We start from the raw sequence: 12,969 nt of genomic DNA on the forward strand, positions 1-12,969 counted from the left end.
TATGCCTATTAATTTTACAAAATTTTGGGTCTCAGTGTAGTATTTTCATATATACATATAACATATTTTGATCATATCCATCCTCACTAATACCCTTCCTCCCTACCTTTATTCTTTTCCTTTTGTCTAATAATAGTCTCCTTTCTTTTAATATATACCTTTTCTCCTACATTTTGAACAAAGGGCCCCACACGTATTTTGTACTGGGCCCCACACACAATATAGCTGGCCCTGAGAAACAAAGTCTGTTCTGTGGTGATCTAAGTATTGTAATGATTATAATTCTTAGGAAATCATGCATAATTAAAAATATATTATAAAAAATAGTTGTTTCGTTGGAAATAAGACTAGAGAATTTGGTGCTCATCAAAGACATTTTCTTATGAAAATCTCACTAATGTGGGAAGGATTTATAGCTACAATTATCTGGCTACAATACCTAAACAACATCTGGAAAATCCATAGTAATGAATGCATCTACATTTTGCTTAAGAGTTCTGATCATTCTTTTTTCTACTGCCAGCAGCAACATCAGTAGTAAGATTCTTTTATGTTCTTAACAATTTTTCATCTATTGTCAGGGTAAGCAAAGCAAGAAGCCATTCCAACAAAGCAACTACATCTCTTACATGGCTTATTCCCTATCTCTATAGGTGCTACTTCCTTAATTGCCATGCCTTCCCCTTCATGACAGTTTTATCATCTGTCTGTCTCTGTAGTACAAACTATGTTCCCAAAATACCCTACCACTTAAATTCAATTCTTAATATGAAACACTGAAAGATATGTCCATCAAAATCTGGACAGACAGAAAAACATTAAGAATTGAGAACCTAGAAATCGAGGTGTTATCTGGAAAGTAGCAACCCCAAAACTCAAAGAAACTTTAAACTGGTTCCCTCAGCTAAGAGGTGGTTTATCAAACCATGCCAATTCTCCTCATATGGTAGCTGTGGCACCTATATCCTGGGGACCTTAAACAGTTCTTACAAGATACTGAACTCATGGTGCACATAATTAGGACATGTAAGGAAATATTGCCACTCCTTTCTGAGAATCCCTCTACTAATTGCCAATAAAACAATATTTACAATTCCTTAAATTAACACTAATTCCTTAAGTTAACCTCTGCAAGGGTGTCCAAATTGCTGAAGAGAAAACCCTAGAGTTTTTTTCTACTTTAACTTAATGTAAAACTATTATAGGCAGCTAAGTTAGATAAAAATTAATATACACTCAGAAAGGGACTGGGCTATCAAAAAAAAATCAGTAAAAATAAAGACATCAAAATTGTGGCTAAAGGCACATCTAAAAAAGGCAAGGCCTCAAAATAATGTCACAATGGCCAGACTTAAATATATTCCTATGGAATTTTTTAAAAATTGCTCAATTAATACTACCCAATCCATTAAGTCCAGATACACGTCAGACAGCCAGGTGGGTAACCAGAACACCTGGACCCATCCCTTCCCTAAAATGTCTCTGCTTTAAAAGTCAAAATAAGCCACATTAATGGTGTCAGCCATATACTCTACCCTTGCTACATGCCCCACTTCACTATTAGATCATTATTAGCTAAACAGCTATACTTATAATCCTACAGATTAATTATCGTTTGACCCACATTGTACCCACACTGACTTTGCTATATAAATTACCCCTGATAAAGGGCCTTGGTGGCAACCCACTTGGGACCCCTCCTGTCTCTCAGGAGCTATTCCTATTCCCCAATAAACCTTTCATACTCTTAACCTCCTTTGTCCTTTGAAATTCATTCTTTGATTTCAGGAGACACAAACTCAACACATCTGACATCTTACAGGTTGGGAGTTAAGTTTCTCCTATATCATTTTGGAGGTCCCACTGAGATCATTGGAAGGAGGTAAGAGTTTGCTTTTGTTTCATGCCTAAATATTTTGACTAGATTGTAAGTCATTTAGGCATCAAAAATTGTCATCCATTGTTTGCTGGTTGGTTATACCTTTTGTTAGTTGCTTGCACCATCTTAAACGTTGAGAACATAAGATTGTGATGTGGGTTTCTGTGATGAAACATTTTTATTTTTGTAAACAGGGCTTTGTATGCTTTACTTCACTTGTATGGTAGTTACAATATGGGTCTAGCATAGACATCTTTTAAAATAGTTTTTTGCTAACAGCTTGCCCAGGTACGTCTGAAGATTCAACCAGAGGCTAGAGACAGGTTTTAAAAGTTCACTTCTGGGGCCAGGGATTTAGCTCAGTGGTTCTGCTGCCTGCTGCCCAAGCTCAAGGTCCTGAGTTTGATCCCCTGTACCAAAAAAAAAGTTCACTTCTGTCAAGGATGGTTATTAATGTCAGAAAATGTTAATGTGCTTCACTCTGCAATCCCAAAAATCTTTTTTTTCCCTTTCCAAATAAAAACTCCCAAACCCCTAGAAAATGAATGCTCATCTAAAAGGGCATCAAAAATGGACATTCCTTTATAGACTGCATACGCCCCCATCCCTCGGTTAAAGGGGAATCAAAATTCATGATTATCCCAAAAGGCACACATGAGGGTTTTGGTTGACCTGGTGCCTGGACTGGTGTTTCTCATGTGACTGGCAAGAGAGACCATCATTCTGAGACACAGTGGAAAAAAATTGGTCCCTGGGTGACACTAGAGAGAGCTACTTCCAAAAACATATATATTTGATGAGCCTCTGTCCTTTAATTCTCTCTCTCTCTCTCTCTGTCTCTCAGAAAAGTTAAACAATAGTCATTCAGGTTCTTTGATTCTTGGTTTAATTTTCTGCTTGACAATGTGGTTGGAGTCAATTGTAGCTGTTGTCTTTAGAGGCTTGTTTTGCTGAGGACTAAAGATCTACCCCAAAAAAGCTCTTGGTCTTGATTGTCTTTCTCCCCTTGAGATAGTTAGGATTTAGTTCTTGTGCCATGCATAGAACCAGTCTTCTTTCCCTTCTCCACTCCCTTGCCCCTAAAACATAAGGAAATTTACAACAACAATGTTTTGTCACGACAATTTTCCTCTCTATGGCTAATGGGTTCCAAGACCAAGTTTCCAAACTGGTGAGTTTCCCTCCCTGTGACCCTTAACTTACCTCTAGGCCACATTCTAAAAAACTGGTCTAGATTTAATCCTCAAACTCTAAAAAATTAAATGTAAAGGTTTTAGTCCAAATTTATGAGCCTTTCTGCCCTTAAACAGAAGTGTAAATTAACTCCTTTCACTTTCTTCTCTCTTCAAAAAATGCTGCTCAATGAGGCAAACTGACTGGTTCTTTAGCACACATAAGTTCATTGGTAAAAGAAAAAACATTTCTAGGGATCCTTTTGAGTTTAATAAGAGTTTTAAACCAAAATAAGTACTAAGAGATAGCCAGAGCCCCAGTTCCCAGAGGATTGCCTTTCTCTTGCCATGATTTCTCTCCAAAACATCTTGCCAGCCCAGCCACCATTCTCAAAGATATGCTAACTGAGGTTCTAAAAAGACCCTACAGCTAAATATGGTCCAAGGGTTACAGGATCACGAGGAAGGGTGCCCAGGCACAGGGTAAGAGTAGCTCACCTGATTCTTGCCACTTCCTCTCACCTTCAGTTTGCCACTGGCACTAGACACTGTTAAATCTAAGGGATAGTTTAAAATGAGCATAAAGCAACAGAGCTAGTTCCCCCTTAGTACTTTCAAAACAGGAAGAAACTCTCATAGGTAGACATCTGCACCAGGGCAGATTGGGGCCTTGACAGGCCTTCTTCCCCTACCTTTTGAAATACATACTTAGCTCCAGAGAGTGTTGCTTAGTCCCTTTCTACACCCAACTAGCCTGAGCACCCCTAAAAATAGTTAAAATTGTCTTTAACAGTCTGTCTCTTTAGAGGAAACAGTTACATGTGGCTATCAAAACAGTTTTATAGTTTTGGCTATCAGCTGTGGGTATCAAACAATCATGGTTATCAAAACAACAATGAAAATCCTATATAGCTGGCTATTCCAATCAGATAAATCATCAGCCTAGGGTCCTTCTAAAAAACAGTCTTCACTTTCACAGGTATAAAGGGTTTTTTGTCCTCCAGGTTTCTATTACAAGAGATTTCTGTTAATTGATGGCCTATTTTAAAAAGCTCTGACTAGTCTATAGTTACAGACCTGGGCTGGGGATTTAGCTCAGTGGTTCTGCCGCTTGCCTCGCAAGCTCAAGGTCCTGAGTTCGATGTCTGGTACCAAAAAAAAGTCATATAGTTAAAAAAACCTAAAAATTATTAAAAAGTTGTGATAGTTCAGTTTGGCCAAATATATCTGAGAGTGCACTTTGATTTTAAAGTAATTGCCTTGTATATGTTTGTCTGTCTGTTTAATGTGTACTAATAACCAGCTAAAGCACCTACAGCTGCTCTGTTTAAAAAAAAATTTTTTGAGCTCAACAATTTCTTTTTCACTTTTGGCTCTTTTTGAGATTTCCATAGAAAGACCATTTATATAGGTTTTCATGGTAGCCAAAGTTATTTAAGACATTAATAGACAAGGACTGATAATCTCAAGGCTTACGTAAGACTTAACAAATAAAAACCTTAAAGTTTACCAACATAATAGTTACATATGATTGGGTTGCTGTATATGTGTCTGTGTATTAATTTTCAGGTATATGTCAGGTATTTTAATTGATATATAGATAAGTAGACATTCATGACATAGGCCAAATACTTTTGTTCACAAGGTGAACAGTGAGTTAACAAGATAGAAATAAATATGTCTTTTAAAATTAATAACATATTTCCATCCATCTTGTTAGCTAATTGAGATCATGTAAAAATATTGCTTTTATAAATGTAATATCTATTATTGTTTTCTATACTAACTTAAGAGTTTTTACTTGATGAAGATAATGTGTATAGCTTAAAGTGTTTAAATGTTATGATTTAGTTCTCATGAGTCATCCAAAGCAATTGTTAAGATATATTTATGTTGGCTATATTTAAAAGGTTAAGCTTTCTATGACTAAAACAATCAGGTTTTTTTAACATATTGAGATACTTTTGATTAAACTTGCAAAGCTAAATTTAAAGCAAGGTTCTATATTTTACTAACATAAGTTTCTTGTGTTCTCATCACTAGGCTTCTGGCTACTAACAAGTGAACTTTAAAAGTTAAAAAGTATTTAAATATTAACCTATAAAATGTTTTCAATAATCAGTTCATGATTGGTTAAATGAACAACTTATTATCTTAGTTTATGACATAACATACATTTGGGCATGTATGTATGTATACATCTAAAAACCAGCAATGCTATAAATCAAAGCTTAAAGTTATAAGCTTATAGAGTTAAGGCAATATAAGTTTAATACATACAAAGTAATAGGTGCTCTCTTTTATACAATATATGTATTAGATCTTAAATGTATACAGTGATCAACATTTAACATCTCTTTAAATTTGGTCCTGCCATTTAAACTTGATCTACATCTATCAGTTTTAATCAAACAAATGTTTTGTTATTATATAAATGAGATGCATTATATATTGGGTAATAAATCTATTTGTGGTCATTAACACTGTTTTCCTAAACTTATTAGAGCTATAAAGATGTCCTTAGTTCTTGTAAATATAGTTATACCTTATAAAAACCTGTTAAGAGTCTAAAATTTGTCTTAAGAGTGAAAACTAAATATATATAAAGACTTCTATACAGCTGTGATACCAATTATTACTAATGTCATTACATATTAAATGATATATTTGTGTTTCCCAAGTGTACAGACCTTAAAAAAAACAATCTAAAAAATTTTTTATCATACTCATGGCTCCCAGACTAAAGTTGTTTATGATGATAAACTTCTTAGGCTCAAACATCTGACATTACCTTGTGTTTCAGCTACTTGTGATAAAATGTACATGCCAATCCACCATAAGATAGCCAGCCAAATGATGCAGATACTTTTTCAAGGCTTGTGCTTTGTATTTGTATATGTATGTCATATATCTGTTAAAACACTTAGAGATGCTGAAACACTGTGCAGTCCAAACAATGTCACTCTAAAAATTAGAAGGTTAAACATTAATAACCTATAAAATACATCTATAAATAAATACATTCTACTTAAATGTCACTCTGGTAACAAAAAATAGTTAAAAGATAAGAAATTAGATAAAAGTTTCTTAATATTTTATAATTAGATAAAAGTAATTAAAAAGTTATTCTATACTAAAATGAAGATTTAAATATGTTTCAGAGACAATATCATCATTATTGTTATGCTAAAATATTATGTTGCCCTTGATCTCAAGTTTTCTCTGTAAAACTTTATAACTGTTATTTGTTGACATTCTACAGAGATTCAACTTTAAGACAACCATAATTGGTAAAAAAAAATAATAATAATAATAACAACAACAACAGATCCCTAGTCATACATATTTCAACTGTTCTCCTGGGTGTTCAACAACTAAAGTTTAGAGACCAGAGCTAAAAAGATAACTCGGTTTAAAAAGACAGCCAGGGCCGGGGATTTAGCTCAGTGGTTCTGCCACCTGCCTTGCAAGTGCAAGGACCCAAGTTTGATCCCTGGTACCAAAAAAACCAAACTAAAAATAAAAATAAAAAGACAGCCAATATTTTGACCCTGGCCCTCCAAGGTCAAGAAAGACTCAAGAGAGAGAAGCTCAGCTGGTCCCAGCACCCGGAAGGAAGCTCCCCCCCTCCATCCCAGGCTCCCAGGGCAGAGAAGGTGAGCTGGGTGGGTGCCAGAAGCACACCCCTCCCCCGTGGAAATGAGAAGACACATAAACAAGCCTCAAAAACAGACTTCCAGATCACCTACAGCAACCCCAAAGGGAAACGAGATGGAACACTCTGATACTCAACCACCTGGACTCTCTGAACTGGCAACAAAAGAGGATCTGGGAAAAATGAAATCAGAAATAATTACTCAGATAACAGCAAAGATTTTGCTCATGGTGCAAGACATGATTAATAAATCTAGAGAGGACACAGATTAAAAAATAGAGGATCTGGCCACTTAGGGAGACTGCAGACCACAGCACCACCCACAACGACCCTGCATCAGGGTAGCACCAGGGATCAAGGGCCGCTCTAGCACCCCTAAAGGCAGTGGGTTGAGGTAGCAGTACAGCGATCCTGACCCACTCAGCAACTGGGCAGCCTGGGAGCAGCCAGCAAGAAAGAAGGCTGCAGTAGTACCTAAAAGACCTCATACTGGAAATTTTCGTGGAGGCCAAAGGATCTTCAGGCAAAAAAGATGATCTTAATGAAGCACAAGAAAAACAACATGGAAGACGGAAAGCAAAACCTCCACACCGATTTACAAAGGATGAATTACAGATTCTGAAAGAAGTATCTGAAGAGAATCCTTACCCTACTTTCACGACCAAGCAAGAACTTGCCAAGCAACTGCACTGCCATTTGTATGTCATTCAGAATTGGTTCCAAGTTAGAAGATACAGACTACCACCTAGAGAGAAAAAGAGACTCTTTGCCATCTGGAAACTAAATGAATTTTGTGTCAAAAGGTCTCAGCCCCTGGGATCCGCAAATAGCCAGATACAATTTGACAATTCTTCCATGAATCAGACTTCCTTGCATGACCAGGAGACCCTACTATATAGAGCTGGCTACTCTTCACTGGAAACCCAGATGATTCCCAGTGGTCATGTTGGCTCAGGTGACTCTTTGGTCACAGGCATTAACAGGGAGCCAAGATATCCCCTGGAGTATCAAGGTGCCCCAGCAAGTGGCCCTTCTTGCACCTACACACCATATTCTTTTATTTATCCTTACCCATCTATGCAGTGTTTTGAAAGTCCCAGATATGAGGCAGGGCAAAGCCAGAATGCTCTGCCTTTCTTTTCCCCATTATGCTTTCACTGGGCAGGAAACAGGTCATCAACAAGAGGAGTACAAGGCCCCTGATCAGCATTCGGTATTTCAAGGACAGCAGCCAAACCACTGGGGATACCATATACAGCAGCTGTCACAGCCTCAGCATTACCAAGAGAATTACCAGTTGCCATTCCAAGGCCAATTGTTCCCATACCAGAATCCAAGTGAGTTAGAGCAACAGAAGCCCAATCTTCCATCAGAGCAGCAAAGTAATGCAGGTGCCCTGAGCTCTCTGCTGCAGCAGGCACCTGTGCAAAGAGCAGATGGGTCTCCACAACTTCTTGGGCAAGGGAAGCAGCAAGTTAATACAGAGCATTCCGGGTTTGAAATCCAGCACTTTCAGAATGGGTTTTTTCCAGATGTTCACTTCTGAGCCCTTAAGTGTTGCTCCAGGAAATGGAAGTCCTGAGAAACAGTTGTAGATAACCCTGTCTCCACACAGGGAAGGGAAGAGAAAGGTCTTCTCCTTTGGAGACACTCTCGTTGTTCTTTACATGAACCCTTCCAGGCTGACTAATACACAGAGCCTGTAAATGTGTATAAAACAGTACTGAGTCTTAAGTCACTGAACTGCATATGTATGCCATTACCACAATGGTAAACAATGGCACTTTTACTTCTAACAGTTGCATTTATTTTTATTTTTTGCATGGGTTAGAACGGCCATAGGATATGGAATCAAAACAGTGAGAGGACACTGGAGAGTCTGCATTTCCTCATGTCAAGTTCCTCTTAGCTTGTGTATTATCCATATCGGCCAAAGGACCCCTTTGGTTTCTCTTTCAAGTTTTTAGTACCCTCCATTTGTATAATGGGTTTTAAAATGCCTTCTAACTTGTACTGCAAAAATTGCGATTTTTGCTCTTTAAAGTTTTTGTAGTAATTTAAATAGATTTTTTTTACAATAAATAAATACTTTTTGGAAGTAGGTATTGCACTCTAGGGAATTCTACCTATGTCATATTAACAGGGCCTTTTCAAAATGAACCGTTTGTGTCTGAATAATTTTCTCAGGCTGCCTGTGAACTTATCCTTTTCCCTCAGTTGCCCAAGTAGCTGGACCTACAGCCATGCGCCTCCATGCCAGCCTAATGAACATGCTGTTCTGCCATAACTCAACTAATGTACTTTTGTATTGTTGGATTACTTTTCCTAATATTTTGTTTCAAAATTTTCTGTTATGTTCATAAATATGTTGCACTTATTTTTTTTCTACTGAGATTATCTTAAGGTTTTGGTTAGTCTTAATATGAATTTTGTGCTTTTCTATGTTCTTGAATTCTTTTACAAAATGGTATTTCTTCATTAAAGTTTTTAAATTTTCAAAAAAAAAAATAGAGGATCTGAGGAACATGATGGAATCCATAAAACAGATACAAACAGATTTTCAAGAGATTAAAAACTCCATCAAAAGTCTGTGCAGCAGAATGAACCAATGTGAGGATAGAATTTCACATATAGAAGATAAGATTGCAATTAGTGATCAGAAAAAGAAAAATTGCTTTAAAATTGTAAGGGAACATGAGAAATCAATCCAGCAGCTGCTAGACCATGCAAAGAAGAATAACATAAGACTGATTGGAGTCAATGAAGAAAGAGGAGAGAGTGCAGATGACATAAAAAAAACTGTTCACAGAAGTGATGGTAGAAAACTTCCCAAGGAGGGGAAAAGAACTTGACATACAGATAAGTGAGGCATATAGGACTCCAGCTAGTCTTAATCAAAAAAAATCTACACATAGGCATATAATAGCTAGGATTCCAGAAATCCAACAGAAGAACAAAATTCTACAAGCAGTGAGAGAAAAGAAACAAATCATATACAAAGGAAAGCCCATCAGAATCACAGCAGACTTCTCAATGCAAACCCTCAAGGCTAGAAGAGCTTGGAGTGATGTATTTCAAGCCCTAAAGGAAAACAGCCTCCAACCCAGATTGATGTACCCTGCAAAACTATCTTTCAAAATTGATGGAGAAATAAGATACTTTCATGATAAAGAGCACCTCAGGAACTTCATGAATACCAAACTGGCACTCCAAAAAATTTTAGACAATACCCTAGGAAAAGACAATGAGGATCACAACTCCAGGAAACCCAGCAGAATGAATCCATTGGGGGTGACAAATTAAACCCAAAGGGGGAGAATCCAACAAAAAGAAAAGTTATGACAAGGCTTTTAAAACTTGAGTGTATAATTCAATCTTATTATTGTACTGATCAGTATTTTTCTGATTCTAGAATTGCACACCTTTCCTTGTGCTATACTGGCTATTTATCATTTTATGTCTACATTTTAATTGGGTTGTCTATTAATGAGCTGTAAGAATTCTTCATATATTCTGGTCATAGGTTCTATGCATTGTAAATATGGTCTGTTTAAGGACTACTTTTCATTGTAATGATGTCATTTAAAGTTCTAAATTTTGATGGAATCTCATTTATCAATTGTTTTTCTTTTATACATCATGTTTTTTGTATCCTAGGTATTTCTTGCCTACCCTGAATTCATAAATATTTTCCCTTATAATTTCTTCTTAAAGTTTTATACTTTTAGGCTTTCTTTTTTAGGTTCATAGATCCCTTCAAGTTATTTTCATGTATGGAAATAAAGGGTTGAGGTTAATTTTTATATACGGATACCAGATGTTCTAGTGCCATTTGTTGAAAACACTATCTCTTCCTCGGCTCTTGAATTCAGTTTATATTCTATAAAATGCTAATGTTAAATAATCTTTCAAAACTCAGTGGACCATATATGTGTGGTTCTATTTCCAGAGTCTCTGTTTTATTCAAATGATGTATATGTCTTTCCTTACACCAACACTGCCTTGATTACTGTAGCTTTAGAAGAAGTCTTAAAATTAGGTACTAAACGTCTTCCAACACTGTTGTTTTTGTTTTTGTTTTTAACTTTTCTAGGTCCTTTGTACTCCTACATAACTTTTAAATTTCAATATCCAATTCTTCATTTATAACAAGTATACACAGACCTCAATTTTTATATATACCTTGTGTTTTCTAATCCTGCTAAATTCAAGTACAAGTTCTAGGGGCTCCTAGAGATTTCTTAGTACTTTCTCTGTAGATGATCATTTCATCTACACATAAAGATTTTGCTTCTGCTGTGCCAATCCTGTCCTAGTTGTGTGATTTTATTGCCAGACTATTTTGGTGGGGACTAGGTTTCAAACTTTAATGAACAGATAAAGAGTAAGCATATCTGCCCTTGTTCCCCACCTTAAGGAGAAAGCATTGTATCTTCTCCATTCATATAAGGCATTCTCGCTGGAAGTATGGAGTACATGTCTTTAGTCTGTTGAGAAGTTTCTGTTCTACTTCTAGTCTCCTGATAGCTTTTACCAGGAACAGCTGTAGAATTTAGTCCAATACTTTTTCTCCAACTAGTGACAGGATCCTACGGCTTTTTCCTTTCCTCTGTTAAAATGATGACTTTTGGGGGTGGATCTTCCAATGCTGAACCAACACTGCCATCCCTATAACAAAACCACTTTCTACATCCTGCCAGATCTCACTTCTAATAGTTTGTTTTGTTAAACAAATTCCTATCTATGTTCACACTTTTTTCTTCTATTATCTTTATCCAGTTTTAGGATTAGCACAATGTTGAGTTCCTAAAATGAGGGGAGAAGTGTTCCTTCTTTTTTCTGCTTTAATTGTTTGATATAATTTATCAGTTAAAATGTTTATGAGCCTGCTGTTGTCATGTAGGTAAGTTTTCAAGCTAGGAATATACTTTCTTTAATAGGTGCTATTCAAATTTTATATTTCCTCCAGAGTTAGTTTCATTAATTTGTCTTCCAAGTTACTTCTTAGAAGTTGTCAAATTTATTTCAAAAAAGATTTTTGTAATATGCTTTCTATATCCTTTTAAATTCTGTAAAATCTGTGGTAATGTCTCCTAGATCTTAATATTGTAATTTAAAAAAATCTATAACTGATATTGTGTAACAGGAAGAAAAGGTCTAAAAGAGCAGGGGAATTGGGAGGGGTAGGGGAAGGGAAAAAAGGGAAAGGAAAAAATATGAGAAGAGGAAAAAAATGGAAACAAGGTCTTTGCAAATAGGGAAGGGTGGAGGGGGTGAAGGGAGGGCAAGGAAAGGGGGAAAAAAATAAGAACCAAGATACTCATGTAATGGTACAGGATCCCAGTGATGAATGTAACTGTATTTTATACCTAAAATGTACCAATAAAGTTAATGGGAAAAAAAAAGAAAGACCCAAGACACAAGGAGACCTTTTCTACAAGATCCTACAACTTTAATGAGTCACCCAACTTCCCTAGCAGGTAGATTGTTAGAACCCAGAGGACAGGAGTCAAGCAATATACAGTGTGCTAAAGAGAGGGTCACCAAAAAATATCTCCCATGCTTCTACAAAAAGCCACATGGTCAAGCAATACTGTGACCCATCCTGAAGGCTAACACTAACAAAGAAACTGAAAGTCTCCATACATGGTTCCAAAAATAATCCCTAAAGAGCCTTAACTAATCTTAATAGATAACAAAAAGTTAATTTAATTAACACAAATTTCACTTTAACTTAGTCTTAAACACCCAACAAAAAATATAATCAAAGATATTTTTAAATAATTCCACAATAATAAAAGCTAGATATAGAAAGGAGTCTCCAATCACTAACACCTGTTGACAGTTTCCAGTTACACCTGTAGCTGACCACTGTTATGGTTCAGTGAGGCTAAAAAGCTACAATAAAATCTGTAAAAGCTCAACAAGTCTTTAAATTCCTTAGCTAAAATTGTCCTTCAAAGTCACCAAATTCTCCACCTTCTTACATCTAAGACTGGAGGAACTTGGGCATCAAAAAATAAAATTTGTTGTCTTTAGATAAATAATTCAGATCTGGTAAAAAAAAAAAAAAAAGTCGTTTAAAAAATATCAGTCTTATAAATAATCTCCAGAGATCTAAGAGCCAATCACTACTCTAGTCTTTTAAGAACAATGTCTAAACTTGGCTTTTTTCCCAATCTGCCTTTCCATTTTAGTGCTCATGCTTTGATTGTGTGTGCTTTAAGTCTCTTTAAAAAATTGGGGTTTCTCTGCTTTGTTGT

At 36.1% G+C, this 12,969-nt stretch overlaps 1 long non-coding RNA gene and 1 pseudogene across 3 annotated transcripts in view; one reads left to right on the top strand and one right to left on the bottom strand.

The window, feature by feature from the left end:
* LOC147820891 (uncharacterized) overlaps nucleotides 1-12,969 on the bottom strand; it is a 104,533-nt gene that overhangs the window by 44,636 nt on the left and 46,928 nt on the right. The gene's annotated exons all lie outside the window — the stretch shown is intronic.
* Nucleotides 3,015-8,252, top strand: LOC147820892 (cytoplasmic polyadenylated homeobox-like protein 2; annotated as a pseudogene).

Source organism: Heterocephalus glaber, unplaced genomic scaffold (genome assembly GCF_053883595.1).
Source record: "Heterocephalus glaber isolate CG9 unplaced genomic scaffold, H.glaber_assembly_v1.0 deba00001788, whole genome shotgun sequence".
NCBI classification, from domain to species: domain Eukaryota; kingdom Metazoa; phylum Chordata; class Mammalia; order Rodentia; family Bathyergidae; genus Heterocephalus; species Heterocephalus glaber.